This window comes from Protopterus annectens, chromosome 8.part1 (assembly GCF_019279795.1).
Source record: "Protopterus annectens isolate FY-2018-M chromosome 8.part1, PAN1.0, whole genome shotgun sequence".
NCBI lineage: Eukaryota > Metazoa > Chordata > Ceratodontiformes > Protopteridae > Protopterus > Protopterus annectens.
This window is the reverse complement of record NC_056742.1, coordinates 15,309,964-15,331,295: the sequence shown is the minus strand read 5'-3', so window position 1 is coordinate 15,331,295 and position 21,332 is coordinate 15,309,964.

Here is a 21,332-nt window from a genome sequence, read left to right as displayed (position 1 = left end):
CTGTCATGGCTTAGTGGTTTAGTACTGTGATTATGGTGCACAGTATCCTGGATTCAAGGCCTGTCATTGCTTTTTATTTTACTACTGGCCAGACTGGCTAGGAAGTGTGGCTGTGTTTAGCCGACTTTGCTCACCTTTGCCCATTGTAGCTCTACGGTGGTCTATGTTGCTCAATGTTGCCCGACGTTGCACTAGTTAGCGAGGTGCGCAGCTACATGCAAACATGTTTTGTTTGTGCTAGTTGGCGCGATGCACAGCTCCATGCAAAGCCATTGCGCTAGTTAAGGCAGTGCTAAGCTATGAGCAATTATACTTAAATGTGCTTAATACTGATAAACTTTGCTTAGCAGTGCTTCATATTGCTTAAGATACGTTACTTATGCATTCATCAGTATGCATAACCATTTCACCTTTTTATATATATATATAAAATATCGTTCACTACTACGTAGGCCATTTCAATGCTTTTTACTAAAGTTTAAAAGATAAATGTCAGGAATTATTTTTATATACAGGTTTCCAACAGAAAATAGTAAGGGGAGTGGTGGGACTCGAACCAGGAATGCTTCTTCTTTGTGAGAAGGTTCTACCACTACGCTATTGCTTTTTGGCTTAATTTGCATATAAGTTTCTTATTATCCTCTTCGATGTCTAAACTGCTAACTGTAGCTAAGCAATGGGCAAACCCACGCAAACACGTGCAAATAGGGGCAGCTATATCGGGAATAATAAAAAAATAAATAAAAGTTTTACATTTTATAATTGTACAGGGGTTTAGAATGTGGGTGAGTGTAGTGTTGGGTATGTACACATTTGAGCGGGCTCGCTCATGTCAGTTGACATTTCCCAATTGAGAGACTTGCAGGGGCATGGATTTTTGGACTGCTAGGCAGTTGACACTCCCCCTGCACTCGTGCATGCTCCGTGTTAGCCTTAGAGTTGAGGCAGCGCGCCCTCATGAATATGCATGGCATGATGACATCTTACTCTTAGGCTGCAGTTTCCATGTAAGACTAACTTAGTCTTACACGGAAGGTTAGTGAATCCGGGGGACAGTCTTTCTAATGGTTTTGATTTACTGTTACAGTGACTAATCTTTCTAATGGTTTTCATGTTCTATTTATGCCAAGCAGTTAATTTCATGTTACTGGTCCTTTAAGTCTTAAATCACTGGCATAATTTGACTGTTATAAATTATATAAGTCTTTTAACTGATTTATTTAATGGTTCTGATGAAGAACCAATGTATTGAGGGATGAAAGCACTCAACCATTAAGCTGTATTACGTTTGTCTTTAATATAAAGTTTTGTTGGAAGTTTTACTCTTGGACTTGTGTTTTATTTGACTTTACTGGAATTGCTGGTCCTTTTCTACTGGATTACCTGATGACACTACATAAGCCTTTTATTGTTCTTAGTTTTGCGGAATGGCTGCATGGACAAAAGCTGTGGTTTGCTTTATCAGAGTATAGTGTTAATAAAATGGAACGATCCATTTGGTAGAGACTGACAACGTTTGGAATAAGTTAATAAAGAAATCTATGCATATCATTCAGTTTTAAAGAGTGTTCTAAATCTTGGAAAGTATACAGAATTCATAAGGAATATTTCCCTGCATTTAGTTTCTGATGCACATAGGACTATTGTCATAATGGATAAAAGGAAACCTGTCAAACTGATATTGCTAACCTATTATAGGCGTGTGGGAGGGTGCAAGTAAATTATAGGAACCTTTCTCTATTATCTTTTATATGTACAAAAGTAATTAAATATAGTATAATTCCATACAATTTTTGACGTCCTTAAGTTGGCCCTTTAACAAAACTATGTTTTGAATTCATTTGATCTTTAAAATAGAGGTAAAATGGTAAAAATGTAAGAAAACCTTTCCAAAACTTATGACAGGTAAACTGAAAGAATCTGATACGTGTACGTAAAAATATTAATTTAGATCTTTAAATAAAAATATAGAAATTGTTTTAATTGTATTACTCCTTAATTTGCATCATATAAGTTTTTTTATTAAGATTTTGGGGTCTTAAATTAATAGAACCTGTGATGTATACATTATTGCTCCAGGATGCACACAGGATAGTTGCAGGTGTTCAAACCTACTACTAAAGTTTAGAAAGCTGCTTTTATTTGGTACGTCTTGGTAACTGTGATTAATTTGAGGTTAATTTGACTAGATTCCTAAGCAAATTATGAATTTGAGTTCAAGGAGTTCTTTTACTTAATACACTGTAGTTACATGTATTATATTTAGCATAAGGATTTTTTTGGATGGCTGTAATTTATTTTAATGGAATCTTTTTTTTTAAACCTTATGGAATAATCTTAAGAGCTCTTACAGATGCAATAACTGGACATGTTCTTCCATTAATCAATTCAAATCTTATAAAATATGGACTTAAACATAATTTCTTAACATTGTTTGTTTATTTAAATGTTAATGTATTAAATAGTCATTAAAAAGGGTATGTCCTATTAGATATCTTAACCCAAGTGTCAAATAATTCTACAAAAAAACTCATGCAATATGGACAAAAAAAGAAAGAAATGAAAATTTAATCAATATGAAATACTGGCCCAGTATTTATTCAAATAAATCAGGCTGGAATATAAATGCTTCCCAAGGGAACTACAGCTCCAAAAAAGGCCCACCTGGAGAAACATGGAAGACTACCTATTGGACGAATGGAATTCTGCCCTAACAAAAACAGGACATAAACTTACTGAAACTCTCATCAAACACAACCATACCCAGCAATCAAATACTTTTGAGGTACGCAGAAGAGGTCTGCCACCACAGGATCAGAAAATATGAAAACAAAATTGGAGAAAAAACACCAGAAATTGCAGCGGGACCTACAGGATGAATTAAATTCAGAGGTCTGATACCACCAAAATGATCCCACTCAGAGACCCTCCAGAGATAGGCAAAGCAACAAGGTGAACTCCAATGACAATTCAATATTACCTTGATACCCCAACAGGTTTTTCCAGAGGACCCATGCAACCCTGTACCAGACTGAATGACCCACTCTAGAGCACAAAACACCATGTCTCCAGAAATTACCCCAGAGGAGGAAGAACAGGACAGGTATGAACTAATAGGTCCAAACAACTAGATGATCTCCAGGTGCCCAACCTACCCTCAAGGGACAGCACTTAATTGATTATTTATTTATTTATTTTTATTTTATTTTACATTTGTTAACCAGGAACATCCAGCTGGACTGGGTCCATTTTCAGTGGAGATCCGGGGAGAAAAGCTCCGAAAAATATAAGAACAGTAAAAAATTACAGATAGTACATGAATAACAGTCACATTTTCAAAGTAAAATACAACAGTTGAGATGATTAATAGTAACTTGCATTGAGAGGACAAAGTCCAAGAATTAACAATAATAGGCTAGATCCTAGTTAGTACAAATGGTTATGAGACTAAGATACTTGACATAGTAGATAAGGTGTAAATAAACCAAGACCTATATTTTGAGTTGGTTCAGTTGTGTTTAGAGAAGTCCAGTGATAGCAGAAATTAAGTAAGTTATACGTGGACAGATCCATGTTTCCAGAAGATGTGATTTAAGTAGTTTTTTGAATTGTATAATATTTGTGGTAGATTTAATGGGGGGTTGTTCCAGGCCTTAGTTATGATATGAGAGTAGAGAGATTTACCTGCAGTGTTGTTAGCCCTTGTGGTACAGAGAAGAGATTTAGTGGTGGAGCAGAGGGGGCAAGTGATAGAGTACTGGATGAATAATTGTTGTAGGGCAGGTGTTTTCTCAGGGCTGGTCAGGATATTAAATGCAGTAGTTAGCTGTTGGAAGGTGGGTAATTGGGATAATTCAAGCCATTTAAGGTGTCTTAGAACCTGGCAGTGGTGGGTTCTAAATGTAGAGTTATTGGCAAATTTTGCACTTTTGTTGTAGCATGATTCAATTTTATCAATGTCGTTTTTTCTAATGTGGGTTAATACTGGGGCTGCATATGTAAGTTTAGACAGAAGGTGAGTTTGGGCTAAGGTGATTCTTGCTTTATCAGTGAGAAAGTTCTTGTGCCTATAGACAGTACCCATTTTTTGTGCACCTTTTGGATAGTTTGGGCTATGTGAATGTTGAAGTAAAGAATTTTGTGTATTTCTACCCAGAGGAGTTTGGTGTGGGTTGAAAGAATGATTAGAGTGGCATTTTTGGATGAGATAGAAAAGGTAAGGGGAGTGCATTTGGATTTATTTGGAGTGAATAAAAGTAATTTAGTCTTGCTGGGGTTAAGGATGAGCTGGATACCAGTGATCCAATTTTCAACAGCAGAGAAGAATTCTTGGACAAGTTGCTGTAGGGTGGAGAGAGATGGGGCTACACAGATGAGTGTCAAGTCATCAGCATACTGTACAAGAGTGGCTTGTTGCGTGGCAGTGTGCAGGTTATTTATGAAGATGGAGAAGAGAAATGGACCCAGTATTGAGCTTTGAGGTACAGCTATGGAATTAGGAAACAGAGGAGATAGAGCATCTTGCCATTGGACAGACTGCTGTCTATCTGTGTGATAGACAGACTGCTGTCTATCACACAGATAGCTGTTAAACCAGGATATGGTAGGGGTAGCAAAGGATAAGGATGTGAGGGCATCTATTAGCTTTGATTGTGACACCATGTTGAATGCCTTGGAGAGGTCCAGGAAGGTAGCAGATACAACATTGTTGTTGTTCCTATGGTGGTTGATTTGTGAAAAAGAGAAGTACAGTAGTTCTACTATGATGTGGATGAAAGCCTTGTTGGGTGGGGGAAAGAAGATTCCATGTGTTCATGTATTGCATGACTTGAAAATGAATACATTTCTGAGGAGCTTAGATAATGGAGGAAGTATGGCTATTGAGTGGTAGTTTGAGTAGCCATAGGAGTGGCCACCTTTATGCAGAGGTATGATGTAGGATATTTTCCAAATTTGAGGAACAAAGGCTTCCTGAATTAACTGGTTAATGAGGATGGAGACTGGATAAGCAAGTGAGTCAGCTGCCATTTTAGAAAGTTAGCAGGTATACCAGCTGCAGCTAAGGTGGTAGGTTTTAAGTTTAGGAGAAGTTTTTTAATTTTGGTGGCTGGAACAAATGAGACCGTGAAGGGGGGTATATTATTTGGTGTTGTGGTACTGTTACTTGGAGAGTTCACATTTTTAGTTGTAGATGTGGAATTATTTTTTGGATAATTGGGTGGACAGAGTCTAGATTGAGTTTATAAAATGATGTTTAAATTGGGAAGCGATGTCATACTTATCATTATTTGACAAGGTGGGAGCAGGGGTTGTTGTTTTTCCAGGTTTTAAGAGGGAGCTGATAGAGTGCCAAAACGTTGGGGGGTTTTTTTGAGTGTTTGTTTTGGAGATGTAAAAAGTAGTTTTGTTTATCTAGTTTGGTCTATTTTTGGCTAGATTCCTTAGTTGTTTATAGTTTTGCATGGCCTGGTTAGAATTATCTTTTTTCCATGTCTTACAGGACTTATCTTTAAATTTAAGTAGGGCTCTAGTATCCCTATGTAGCCATGGAGCGTAATTTGCTTTGGCTTTTATCTTCCTAATAGGAGTGACAGAATTGAGAACATTGATAAACATGTTGTTGAAATAGTCAACTGCTTTGTCCAGACGTAGGGTTAGTAGAGGTTTCCAGATGCACTGTTTTAAGATGCCATTTAGGTCTTTTTGGTTTACCTTATGGTCATCTCTGATCTGTCTGTAAATGATGGGGTTAATGGTACGTTTCCATAGAAGGAAAGTGGGGTGATAATCTGGAAGGCATCCTGTCTGGTAGTTTTGTCTGGGGTTGTTCACTAGTGTCCAATCAATTATGGATTGTTTATAGGATTTGTTATCTATTCTGATGGGTTTGTGAATAAGCTGGGTAAATCCATAAAGGTTGATCTGGCTAGAGGGGTTCATGGAGCTACATGCTAACCAGTCTGTGTTTAGGTCCCCTAGTAGAATACCTAAAGAAATCCCCACAGGTGAACTAACACTAGAGGGATGGGACCTAGCAGTGAAGGAGGGACTTGAAACACCTTGGGCACCCAACCACAGAGACCCAAGGGAGACAAAGAAGGAGGAACAGAAGCCTAACTCATTCATAACCCAAGTCTGGAACCATTCCAGGAAACCCCCTGACAGAACTGGGACACAGGGTCCTAAAGAAGGGTCTCACTTTTATCCTGCAGTAACAGGAGATCCTCATCAGGACCATCATCATCTTAAAACTATTCACATGCAAGCTTTAACTCAAGGTGCACTTTCACAAAAAACAAGACCAAGATGATAACAACAACATCATCAACATGCAAAAATGGAATAAGCCAAGTAACTTCTGCCCCCATCCAGTAATAAATACATTCCAGGCAAATGTGAAACATGGAAAATATGAAACAAAAGAGAATATACCATGCCTAAAAACATAAAGCCCCAGTGGTATTTTCATATATTCTGCTTCCCTCAGGATCATCAATGTTTTGTTAATGCTGTTGAATGTTTGTGTCCCCTTCACAAAGCCATATTGATCCATATCTATCAATTTTGGCATCACTTTTGCCATTTTGTTAGCCATTATAGACATAAACACTTTATAGTCATGGTTTAGTATTAAAATGGGTCTGTATGAAGCTGGATCTAATGGAACTTTACCATCTTTAGGTATTACAGTTGCCACCTCTTTCTTCCTGGATATTGGTACTTCTCCTCCTCTTAAAACACTGTTAAACAAAACATTTCATATCTTTATCAGTTTTTCCCTCATAGCTTCCAAACTTCCACAGGAATACTATCTTTTCCTGGGGACTTATCTGTAGATTGGTTATACATAACCATTTTATCTCATCTCCTTCTATCCTGTTAGTAATTAAGCCTCATCTACCTCTAACCTTGGCATATTTAATTCTGCCATAACCATTTCCATTTTTACCTTTTCTTGATTTCCATATTTCTCTACTTTATACAGACTTTCATAGAATTTCCAAAATATTTCTAATACTTCTACAAAATCTCTTGTTATCTTCCTTTTATAGGCTCCCTAAGCTTGGCAAAATCCCTTTCTACATTCTGTTGCCTGAGTTGTTGTGCTAAAAGTTTTTGTGCTCTAGAGTTATTATCAAAAACAGTTGCTTAACAGCAATCTTTCTAAACTCATGCATATTTTTGAGGTAATCCATTATTTTCTGTTTAGCAGTCTACATTTGATTCTCATCTTGTTCTGCATTTGCTTCTCTTCTTGTTCTGTGGGATTCCCCCTATTTTGCAATACTTTAACATTTGTCAGTTCCTCCAAATATTTCTGTTACTTCTTAACCATATTTCCCTTTCTTTTATTTCCACCCTATTTTTAAACCCCACTTTAATTTTATCTCACTCCCTAGCTATTTTTACAGAAGGAATTTCTATCCTCTCTAATAACTCCTGAATAATTTACACTTCCCATTCCTTAAATTCCTCCCTTTTCACAGATAGGTGAGAAAGCACCACTGTCTCATTTTTATTTCATTACCCATTATTTTTATTTTAGATATTATTGGTGCATTATCTGAAATAGTTATTGGGTGTATATCATGACCTTCAATTAAATGCACACGTTCCTGTGAAATGTAAATTTTGTCTAGACTAGCCACTTGTATCTTAGGGAATAATATTTAAATTCACTCCAAACTCCTAGTACTGAATTCACATCTTCCATGCCAAATATTTTTTTATAAATTTCATCAAATCTACACTCCTTTGTTATATTTTCCTTTCTGGGCCCTCCAGACACGTCTTCACTATTGCAAATCAAATTGCACTCCCCACCTATAAGTAATATTTCTTGCTGAAAGCTGATTATTTCTCCCAGAATTTTGTTAAGCTCCATTAAAGCAGTTTTTGGTAGAATATTAATACAATCTTGTGTAATCTTCTTCCCTTGTCAATAACCCTTTAATACTACAAATCTGCTACTATTATCTTTTTTATTATTTTCTATTGGTCTCCTCTTGCAATTAATATAAGTACTCTTCTTTTCCTTTGCCCCAGGTATTTTGCTGAATTACCATCTTGAAAATCTTTCTTTATTAAATTCACATGTTCGGTTCTTTCTAAGTATGTATCCTGTAGCATAACTAATTGCACTATACATTTTTAATATAGTTCACTACTCTTTCTTGTTTGTATTTATGTGTGTAACCACTGAATATAAAGACATTACAGAAAGCATCATTGTCTTAAAAAGTTATTATTCCCACCTGTTATGTATAACAGCTTTTTTGCTAAATGTCTAGTTCCAGCTTTTGTGTTACATGCATACACTGTTTGGCAGGTTGATCTTTTATACAGTTGTTTCTTGTCATATATATTTGAATCTATGTCACATTTTGCAAAACTTTGTATTTTATTGAAAACCCTCAATAAAACCACACACAGCCCCAATACCCCTAAAACCTATTAACTTCATAAATTCATAATAATAACATGCAAAATTATGTACATCTTCAAATATTGAAGTTTTTCCCTTCAAATAGGAACAAATGTTCCAAACTGACAGCCACACTCACAAACTTGGGCTAATCTAAAATAAATTCTATCCATGTTAAGATACATGATGCAGCCTGTGGTTCTACTAAGCACTGTCTGGTTTTGTCTTATCGTTATAGCTCTCTCAGCTGGGAAAATACTTGAATGCATTCAGAAAACATTATCTCTTAGGCATTTCTCTGTATCAGATTGTCTCATAGAGACATGAGAAATAGATACACAATTGCTAAGAATATACTTATTTACTAGAAAAAAAAGCCTTATAATATTCAATATTCTTTTTCATCTCTTAAAACATGTTAGTAGATCAAGCTAAGGCCCTTAATCCAGTCATTCCCCTATGCAAGAATGAGAAAAAAAGCAGACTAATTTTTCTTTTGTCATGCTCCTTTAACAAGGTTTTTCTTTTTCTTTTTCTTTTTTTTTTTTACATTGCAGTGCCTACACTTTTTAAAACTGAACAAAGAGAAATAAAGAAAGAAAGAAAGAAAGGACAAAAAAAAAAAATCAGTAGCACATATTTACATTAGCAGCTGCATTATACTTAAAAATAACCGAGAAAACCTTACTTTATAGAATGCAAAGAAAATCATGCACTATCAATTTTTTCCTTAATGTTACTATTTTGTTTCACTTACAGTGAACTTTCTCCCTCCTCTACCGATCTCCTAATCATTTTTCTGAACATTAATGATGTGAAGTAGGGCATATGCTTTAGAGTCCCCTACAAGTTTGTTAAAGTCCAAAAAAAGTCCAATATTTCCAGATTTTCTTGTTCATATAAAAATTTATTTTTTTGTACATTTTTTGTAGAAATGACTGTGCTTAATTGTTATAAGTAAACAAGCTTGACTTAAGATAAATGCACACACACAACAAGAACTGTGTTATACGTATATAAGCACTCATCTGCCTTGGACTAAAAATAAACAGAGCATATCACTTCGATGACTTTTATGTATTTAAAATAAAAAGCTGAACAGCATCTCCATGGCTAAAGGAAAAACTTTAAAACTTTAATATAAGAACAGAGTAAGCGCTTTTGTGGCCTAGCAGATGCTTCTTCAGACTCAAGTAACAGCAGCATTCTTCTCCCTATTTAAAGCAGTCAATTAATCAAATAAATTAAGAACTCCATCCTCTTAAAGACACACAGACCAATACAATGCTAACAAACTATCAACACTTAGTAAAAATTTTACAAAGGAAATGCAGCAGCTTTAAACCACACATCTCAATTTTTTTCATACACACATATATATATATATATATATATATATATATATATATATATATATATATGTATATATATATGTATATATATATATATATATATATATATATATATATATATATATATATATATATATATATATATATATAAAATATATAAAAAAACATCAATGGGGGAGTACCCGTGAATGCAACAATGGTTTAATAGATACCATGTCATTTATTTCTGGTGTCTTTACTGCATTAAAAAATGTAATCCAATGTAATTCAGCCAGCTCAGTCTTATTCTTAATATCATCCCCTCTAATGTTATCTCTCACAATTTCCAACACAAAAAACTTTAAAAATATAGTAATATACATTATTGTTATGAATTATTCGAACTATGTGTTTATAACAATACATCCAATGGCTATTTTAGTATATCATTGTGAGGAATCCAGCACTGTGCACTTTAAGAACTTATTAGTAGTGATCAATTAAGTTTATGTCAATGAGTGGTTTTCATTGGTGGGGATTAATTATAAAAATGTAGAATGGCAACAGTAATTTGTTCTGATGAAATCTACAGGAGTAGATGGAAGCGCTCAACTGTTTAGCCATTTTTTTATTGTGTATTTAATAAAGAAGATATTTTGCTACATATCGTGCCAGTGCGTGACTTTTTCAACTGGACTATTTGTTACCCTCACGGGTAGTGTATCTTTTATTAGTTGGATTGTCCAGTTTCTGTTACTCGTTTAAACTTTAAAAAGTGTTAGGGCCCACTAACTCTTACATGATGTGCTAAAGTAATACAAAACACCACACCCCGCACGTACGACTTGCACGGCCAAACCAAATACGAAAACACACCAAAGGCCAGCAATTACAATTCCAAATAGTTTATTGATGAAGAAAAGTGCATATAAATGCACCAATATTGGTTCCGTTGTACTCAGACTAGTTTCGGCATACGCCTTCTTCAGTGAGAATAAAAATAAATAAGACATTTCACCAGTCAACCATAGCTCCATATATATGGCCCCCTGACCAATAGAAATAAAGGTATGTTCCATACCTATACATTATACATGAAGATGTTTAACAGGCTGTAAATGTTAAGGACTAAAAACAAAAAATGTATACATATTCTCTGTTAAATAAACATGACAACTGGAAATTAATAATTTGAAATTAATAGTTAAATTCATACTCATAATGATGTTAACATTAAGTGTATAATCCACAAAAAAATGAATAGATATCTATTACATGATCACTAATAAGTGAAAATAGTGAACCATATCTTTTGAAAGGGTTACAGAGGTGACAACCATAAAACCCAAATCAGCTATCTCCTGATAAGGTCGATAAATCTGATATAACATCCTAAGTGAAGGATAGCTTATTATCAGATTGATAAACATGGGCGAGGCAAAAACTATATAAGAAGGCAAAATGTAAATACAATAATACACATATCAAAAATTCCCTATCTATATATAAGATGCCAGGACCTATTAAACATGATGCAGTGTAATAATAAGTATAATATGAATAGAGCATCCACAAATCAACCAATCTTGTATTCAGCATAAAAATGTCTGAAGAACAATAATAAAAAGTATGTCCATCATGCTAAATGTGACAATACCCAAATCAAATGTTGAATGTGCTGATGCAATAATATCTAAACTTGCATGATTGGTAATCAATACAAAATATGAAATATACTTATCCTAAATCTAGGGAAAATCAATCTCCAATTTATTGGGTAGAAATGTGTATCATAAATGATCATTTAGACCTGGTGGAAATAGTGCTCCAAGATGGATAATCCAGTATTTCTCCTTATGACTAAGTATGCTTTGCCAACCTTGTTGGTTGTGTCTGTTACCCATGATTTTATCAATGATAGTAAACATGAATTTGGCAGTTGGATGTTTAATAGAATGTTGGTATAGAGCATTGGTCAGTTTCTTATTACGGATATCACTCCGATGTTCCCCTATCCTGATTCTTAAAGAACGGGAAATTTTGCCCACATAAAAGGCATTACATTGACATGTAGCCAAATAGATGACCCAACTGGATGAGCAATTGCCAAATGTTCTAACATCATACACCTTACTGGTATTAGAGCTAGTGAATTGTTTAAGCTTATTCACTTGACTGCATGAGGTGCAATGGCCACATGGGAAAGTTCCCAAAAGTTCATCCCCTGTGATCGTGAGCTGTTTGTATTTGGCTCCACCACTCTCCTGATGTTTATAGTGTGAAAACAGTGTACCCAAAGTTTTACCTCTCCTATAAGAGACTGAGCACTGGTTTCCCAAGATTTCCCAGAGATAATCATTGGCCAACAAAATGTTCCAATTGTTGTTGAGGACATCCCTAATTATCTAATGATTCCTGCCATAAGTGGTAATGAATCTGATGTTATCATCCTTCGGACGATTACCCTTATCTTTATATTGTAACAATGAGCTTCTATCCTGTTTGTCGGTCCAGACTCTGGCTGATTCAATATCAAAGCAAGAATATCCCCTGTCCAAAAATCTATTCCTCAAATCTTCCTTAGCTATCTCATAGTCAGCAGTGGAGGAATTGATACGTTTCATTCTCAAATATTGAGATTTGGGGATGTTGTGGATGGTGTGGCGCAGGTGCATACTAGAAGCATGAAGTAATGAATTGAACTGTGGATATTTTCTATGGATTTTAGTACTAAGAGTATGATCACTGTTCCGATACATCCAAAAAATCAATTTGGTACAGATGGGATGTGATAGAAAATTCAATACCCCATATGTTATCGTTTAAATATTCCACAAATTCTGTAAGATAAGTAGCATCCGCAGGCCACACCATCCAGCAATCATCTAAGTATCTCCGCCAGATGTCCATTTCTACTAGATAGATGTTATGTAAGGGATTGTAAATCAGGCACTCCTCCAGATACGCCATAAAAAGATTGGCATATATTGGGGCAAAAGAAGCACCCATGGCGGTGCCTCGAAGTTGCCAATAACAATCCCCTTGGAAATAGAATACATTTTTGTTGAGGACATGTTCGAACATACATATAAGCAATGTATTGAATCCAGGTGGATATAGTTCAGCTTTATTCAACCAAAATTCCAAAGCCTGAAGCCCTGCCCAGTGTGGTATGCTTGTGTAAAGGGATTTCACATCCAATGTGCACATTAGCCATTCTGACTCCAGTTGGGTGTCCTCAATAATTTTCAGAAATTGGGTCGTGTCTTGTATTCTGGCTCTAACCTGTGTCAAAAGTGGTTTCAAATATTGTGTTAAAAATACAGATAATGGTTCAGTCAGTGAACCATGGCCAGATACAATGGGCCTACCTGGAGGATGTGTAATGGATTTGTGTATCTTTGGCAGCAAATATAAAATTTGCTTCGATGGATCCTTAACCTGAAGATGTTGAACAGTTTTCTTAGTAATAATGCCCTCATCCAATGCATCATTAAGAAATGTATCAATTTCCTGTTTAAATTTGTTAGTTGGATCCACACCCATATGCATATAACATTTGGAATCAGATAATTGTCTAAGGCCTTCCTGAACATAGTAATTCATATTTTGAATTACCACAGCTCCTTCTTTATCAGCTTGGAGTATTACAATATTGTGGTTGGATCTAAGTTCGGAGAGTGCCTGTTTCTCTTCAGGGGTAATATTATCTGGTGCAATATTACATTCCAAATGGGGAAAGTGGAGATCTTTGAGTACAGCTTGTTGAAAAATACCCACATTCTTATTCATGGGTGGTTGGAAAGAGGATTTCTGAAAAATAAACTCAGAAGATCTTTGAGAAATTGAGTTATCCTGTTCTGAAAAAAATATCTTGAGGTTAAGTCTGCGACAATAGTCTATCACATCCATAGAGATTTGATATTGATCAGAGAAGAAACTGGGAACAAAACCCAATCCTTTATTAAGAATGTTATGCTGTTGATCAGTAAGTACAAAATCAGACAAGTTAAGAACATTTTCAAATGGTGTTCTCATTGTTTCAGTAATGATTGTATCAGTCCTGACATTGAGTCTGTTCCTATTTCTATTGACGTGTTTCCTCCCCCCTCTGGGTTTCCTATCACTTCTAAAGGGAAATGAGAGTTAGTTTTCTTTTTTAGCAGTGAGTTAGTGGTTATTCCACCCTCACTGTCAGTATATGATGACTCCTCCCCTGATGTACTTGTGTGGAATTGGTCTCTGTGTTTCAGTATGGACCTCGGTCTCTTCCTGGACCTGCCTCTGGTCACACCCGATACGGTGTCATTAAATCTCACAGTTCTCTGTGTTTGAAAGGGATGTCCCTTATCATAATCCATAACATCTCTATTAAATTTCTTAACTTTCCTGTCCTTAACCAATTTGTCATAAGTAGTCAGTTCCTTGGACAACCTATCTAATAGCTGATGATAGTTGTTACTAGATTGGAATTTCTTACATTCCATACTTAATTCCTTGACTTCTGATACACATACATCAATGGTCCTCTCATAATAAGAGGCTAGAATTTTAACAAACACCATAGAGCCATTTCTTAATGCCTCGTCCCATTCATCAGTCAGCCTCTGTTCAGATCTGCCGACTAGTGGGCGAAGTTTGATTTGAAGGCCTCTGGGGGCCAAGTTTTTATGTAGATAAGCTTTAAAAAGTCTAAGGTGCCATATATTGGCTCTAAGGCCTTTAAGTCCTTTTTCCAGATTACGAAATGCTAGTTCACAACTATCACCAGTATAAGAATTTGGTTGGCTTTGGTTGTTGCTTGGGATTTGTTCCAACCCAAAAATACCAATATCTTCCCTATCAGCACACAACCCATCAAATATTTTGTCCAATTCCATACTAAATAATAATGTTATAGGTTGTCCAAGAATGAATATCTAATATCTAGTAGGACAGGATAAGGGACCAGAGACAGGGCCAGTAGGAACACCCAACCCCAACCAAGCACACAGATATTCCTAGGTGGTAAAAACAATTAAATACCACCTGAGTTATAATAGGAGCAACAACACTGTCAATAAATTTGACTGTATAAGACAATCTCTAAGATGTAATTATGTATATAATAGGTGTAGTTATGATTTTGGATTAGAAGTGGCACATTGTTTCATGTATTAACCAAGAATACTAACTATATTACATCTAATGACCAACCAGTCAAAATAGATGAATATATTCAATATATGCTTTGGGGATATGTCAGCTGAATGTTTATCAACATTGATTCTGTAGGCCAAATAGGGATCATGCTTTTTTGACAGTTTGACACAGTACAGTATTGTATATTGTTTCACAACAACTGTTCTATCCTATTGTATGATCTTGGTGCCTACATGGTTTTATGTGGATTATATCTAATAACTCTGAATATTTGGGTGTACATATTATATATTCTGAGTATTTGGAGACCAGGATTGAATATAGTAATATGGTATATCATGGTATTTATTACCACCATTAACCCCACTGATTTTGAGTGATATATAAATATCATAGGTACAGTTGTGATTTTGGTTTGACATGATATGATGCTCTATATATGGATTAAGAATCCTATTATAGATAAGGAACAATATTTTCATGTAAAGTAATACAGGTGGGCCTTATATTCAAACATATGCTTTAGAATGACAATAGATTTCTTTCATTACATCTTAGAGATTGTCTTATACAGTCAAATTTATTGACAGTGTTGTTGCTCCTATTAAAACTCAGGTGGTATTTAATTGTTTTTACCACCTAGGAGCATCTGTGTGTTTGGTTGGGGTTGGGTGTTCTTACTGGCCCTGTCTCTGGTCCCTTATCCTGTCCTATTAGATATCAGATATTCACTCTTGGACAACCCATAACACTATTATTTAGTATGGAATTGGACAAAATATTGGATGGGTTGTGTGCTGATAGGGAAGTTATTGGTATTTTTGGGTTGGACCAAATCCCAAGCAACAACCAAAGCCAACCAAATTCTTATACTGGTGATAGTTGTGAACTAGCATTTCATAATTTGGAAAAAGGACTTAAAGGCCTTAGAGCCAATATATGGCACCTTAGACTTTTTAAAGCTTATCTACATAAAAACTTGACCCCCAGAGGCCTTCGAATCAAACTTCGCCCACTAGTCGGCAGATCTGAACAGAGGCTGACTGATGAATGGGATGAGGCATTAAGAAATGGCTCTATGGTGTTTGTTAAAATTCTAGCCTCTTATTATGAGAGGACCATTGAGTATGTGTATCTGAAGTCAAGGAATTAAGTATGGAATGTAAGAAATTCCAATCTAGTAACAACTATCCTCAGCTCTTAGATAGGTTGTCCAAGGAACTGACTACTTATGACAAATTGGTTAAGGACAGGAAAGTTAAGAAATTTAATAGAGATGTTATGGATTATGATAAGGGACATCCCTTTCAAACACAGAGAACTGTGAGATTTCAAGACACCGTATCGGGTGTGACCAGAGGCAGGTCCAGGAAGAGACCGAGGTCCATACTGAAACACAGAGACCAATTCCACACAAGTACATCAGGGGAGGAGTCATCATATACTGACAGTGAGGGTGGAATAACCACTAACTCACCACTAAAGAAGAAAACTAATTCTCATTTCCCTTTAGAAGTGGTAGGAAACCCAGAGGGGGGAGGAAACATGTCAATAGAAATAGGAACAGACTCAATGTCAGGACTGATACAATCATTACTGAAACAATGAGAACACCATTTGAAAATGTTCTTAACTTGTCTGATTTTGTACTTACTGATCAACAGCATAACATTCTTAATAAAGGATTGGGTTTTGTTCCCAGTTTCTTCTCTGATCAATATCAAATCTCTATGGATGTGATAGACTATTGTCGCAGACTTAACCTCAAGATATTTTTTTTCAGAACAGGATAACTCAATTTCTCAAAGATCTTCTGAGTTTATGTTTCAGAAATCCTCTTTCCAACCTCCCATGAATAAGAATGTGGGTATTTTTCAACAAGCTGTACTCAAAGATCTCCACTTTCCCCATTTGGAATGTAATATTGCACCAGATAATATTACCCCTGAAGAGAAACAGGCACTCTCCGAACTTAGATCCAACCACAATATTGTAATACTCCAAGCTGATAAAGGAGGAGCTGTGGTAATTCAAAATATGAATTACTATGTTCAGGAAGGCCTTAGACAATTATCTGATTCCAAATGTTATATGTATATGGGTGTGGCTCCAACTAAAAAATTTAAACAGGAAATTGATGCATTTCTTAATAATGCATTGGATGAGGGCATTATTACTAAGAAAACTGTTCAACATCTTCAGGTTAAGGATCCATCGAAGCAAATGTTATATTTGCTGTCAAAGATACACAAATCCATTACACATCCTCCAGGCAGGCCCATTGTATCTGGCCATGGTTCACTGACTGAACCATTATCCGTATTTTTAACACAATATTTGAAACCACTTTTGACACAGGTTAGAGCCAGAATACAAGACACGACCCAATTTCTGAAAATTATTGAGGACACCCAACTGGAGCCAGAATGGCTAATGTGCACATTGGATGTGAAATCCCTTTACACAAGCATACCACACTGGGCAGGGCTTCAGGCTTTGGAATTTTGGTTAAATAAAGCTGAACTATATCCACCTGGGTTCAATACATTGCTTATATGTATGTCCGAACATGTCCTCAACAAAAATGTATTCTATTTCCAAGGGGATTGTTATTGGCAACTTCGAGGCACCGCCATGGGTGCTTCTTTTGCCCCAATATATGCCGATCTTTTTATGGCGTATCTGGAGGAGTGCCTGATTTACAATCCCTTACATAACATCTATCTAGTAGAAATGGACATCTGGCGGAGATACTTAGATGATTGCTGGATGGTGTGGCATGCGGATGCTACTTATCTTACAGAATTTGTGGAATACTTAAACGATAACATATGGGGTATTGAATTTTCTATCACATCCCATCTGTACCAAATTGATTTTTTGGATGTTACAGTGTATCGGAACAGTGATCATACTCTTAGTACTAAAATCCATAGAAAATATCCACAGTTCAATTCATTACTTCATGCTTCTAATATGCACCCGCGCCACACAATCCGCAACATCCACAAATCTCAATATTTGAGAATGAAACATATCAATTCCTCCACTGCTGACTATGAGATAGCTAAGGAAGATTTGAGGAATAGATTTTTGGACAGGGGATATTCTTGCTTTGATACTGAATCAGCCAGAGTTTGGACTGACAAACAGGATAGAAGCTCATTGTTACAATATAAAGATAAGGGTAATCGTCCGAAGGATGATAACACCAGATTCATTACCACTTATGGCAGGAATCATTAGATAATTAGGGATGTCCTCAACAACAATTGGAACATTTTGTTGGCCTATGATTATCTCCAGGAAACCTTGGGAAACCAATGCTCAGTCTCTTATAGGAGAGGTAAAACTTTGGGTACACTGTTTTTACACTATAAACATCAGGAGAGTGGTGGAGCCAAATACAAACAGCTCACGATCACAGGGGATGAACTTTTGGGAACTTTTCCATGTGGCCATTGCACCTCATGCAGTCAAGTGAATAAGCTTAAACAATTCACTAGCTCTAATACCAGTAAGGTGTATGATGTTAGAACATCTGGCAATTGCTCATCCAGTTGGGTCATCTGTTTGGCTATGTGTCAATGTAATGCCTTTTATGTGGGCAAAACTTCCCGTTCTTTAAGAATCAGGATAGGGGAACATCGGAGGGATATCCGTAATAAGAAACTGACCAATGCTCTATACCAACATTCTGTTAAACATCCAACTGCCAAATTCATGTTTACTATCATTGACAAAATCATGGGTAACAGACACAACCAACAAGGTTGGCAAAGCATACTTAGTCATAAGGAGAAATACTGGATTATCCATCTTGGAGCACTATTTCCACCAGGTCTAAATGATCATTTATGATACACATTTCTACCCAATAATTGGAGATTGATTTTCCCTAGATTCAGGATAAGTATATTTCATATTTTGTATTGATTACCAGTCATGGAAGTTTAGATATTATTGCATCAGCACATTCAACATTTGATTTGGGTATTGTCACATTTAGCATGATGGACATACTTTTTATTATTGTTCTTCAGACATTTTTATGCTGAAGACAAGATTGGTTGATTTGTGGATGCTCTATTCATATTATACTTACCCCATATGCATTAGAATATTACACTGCATTATGTTTAATATGTCCTGGCATCTTATATATAGATAGGGAATTTTTGACATGTGTATGATTGTATTTACATTTTGCCTTCTTATATTTTTTTGCCTCTCCCATGTTTATCAATTTGATAATAAGCTATCCTTCACTTAGGATGTTATATCAGCTTTATCGACCTTATCAGGAGATAGCTGATTTGGGTTTTATGGTTGTTACCTCTGTAGCCCTTTAAAAGATATTGTTCACTATTTTCATTTATTAGTTGTCTTGTAATAGATATCTATTCATTTTTTTGTGGATTATACCCTTAAATGTTGACATCATTATGACTATGAATTTAACTATTAATTTCTAATTATTAATTTCCAATTGTTATGTTTATTCAACAGAGAATATGTATACATTTTTGTTTTTAGTCCTTAACATTTACAGCCTGTTAAACATCTTCATGTATAATGTATAGGTATGGAACATACCTTTATTTTTATTGGTCAGGGGGCCATATATATGGAGCTATGGTTGACTGGTGAAATGTCTTATTTATTTTTATTCTCACTGAAGAAGGCATATGCCGAAACTAGTTTGAGTACAATGGAACCAATATTGGTGCATTTATATGCACTTTTCTTCATCAATAAACTATTTGGAATTGTAATTGCTGGCCTTTGGTGTGATGACATGCTAAAGCACTGCTCTCTTTAATGTTCCTGATGTCTCCAACATGTTCACGGATACGTTCCCTCAAAGATGATTAGTCTTACCTATGTAGAACACAAAACAAACCTCACAGAAATAAAAATAAACCACATTCCTAGTTTTGCAGTCTGCATAAAACTTGCAATCAACCATTACTCCCATCTGTGGATGTCTAAAACTTGTACCTGTATAAATATATTCACAGGCAGTGCAATTTCTGCAGGGGTACATACCATGTCTTTGTAAGACAGGGAATGTCTTAGTCAGTCCTGACCTGTAACATAAGTGTCTTTTCAGTGAAAAATTGTTCCTTAATGAAAACCTAGGCCTCTCACTAACCACCTCTTTAACCTCCTCACACATTTCCAATGTACTCCAATTCTTTTAATGATGTCACAAAAAACATTAACATCACTTGAGAAGGTCATAGGAACCCTCACCATTCCTGCACTAGCACAGACATGCTCAAACACTTGTCTGGGAGGTTGCTCAAAGAAATATGGTTGACCCCTGGTATCACTCTCCTTCAGCAGCTGGGTAATACTACTATCAGTCTCTTTCTCAGTATAGCCTCTACTCAGGAAATCACTCTTAAGCTCCATTAAAGCTACCCTAAGTTACATGTCATCATTGTGCAACCGTATCATTCTCAAAACCTGATCTCTGAGTACATTCTTGGCAACATGCCATGAATGCATACTACTCTTGTATAAGAGTGCATTCTTCCTACTCTGTTTCCTAAATAAACTAGTATGTACATCCCCTAAATCAGACTTTCTTACAGTAACATCCAAAAAGTCTATCTCATCGAAAGAGTATTTATACGTAAACTTCAAAAAAGTCGTAGTCTTAGAAATGTGATCAATTCACTTGGGCCATTCCAAAGAAAAAATATGCCATCCATGAAATGAGGGTACCAACTCACATAACCAAAAAACTCATTGTTGTAAAACACAGCATTCTCCTCCCAATGTAATAATGCTAGGTTGGCATAGCTATTGGCACAAGCTGTGCCCATAGCCATGCCAACCTTCTGCAGAAAACAAATTCAATGTTGAAAACAAAAGCATTATTCTCAACAATAATTTCTGATAGCACAGAAACTAAATCAGTTTTATCTGGGGATATATATCTCCCCATTAACAATTCCGTAATATTATCTATGCCCCAATTATCTGGAATAATGTTGAACAGGGACTCTACAGCCATAGTAACAAAAACATAATCACCAATAAGTCCAGATCCTCTGACATTAATATACAAATCCTGCAAAAAAGTATTGGTATCTCTCAAAATTATCCTTCCTCTGGATTAAACAAAATGCATTCAAGAATAAGAGTATTCTTGCACGGAGTGGTTCGTGTCCATTTAGCACAGCAGTGCACCTTAAATATTCATGAAGGCATGCTGCTGTACTTGCTATATGGACACAAACATAACGAGTGCAGGGGACATGTCCAAATAGTGCATGGACACTGAACATGCCCCTTAACTCAGAAAGTGCCATACGGCATTTTCTAAGCTGAACTGGCATATTATTAGAGATTTACTCTAATATTATGCCGGTGTTTCACTGTCTGCTGACACTGAAATGAAATGACCATTTCATTGTCCACGG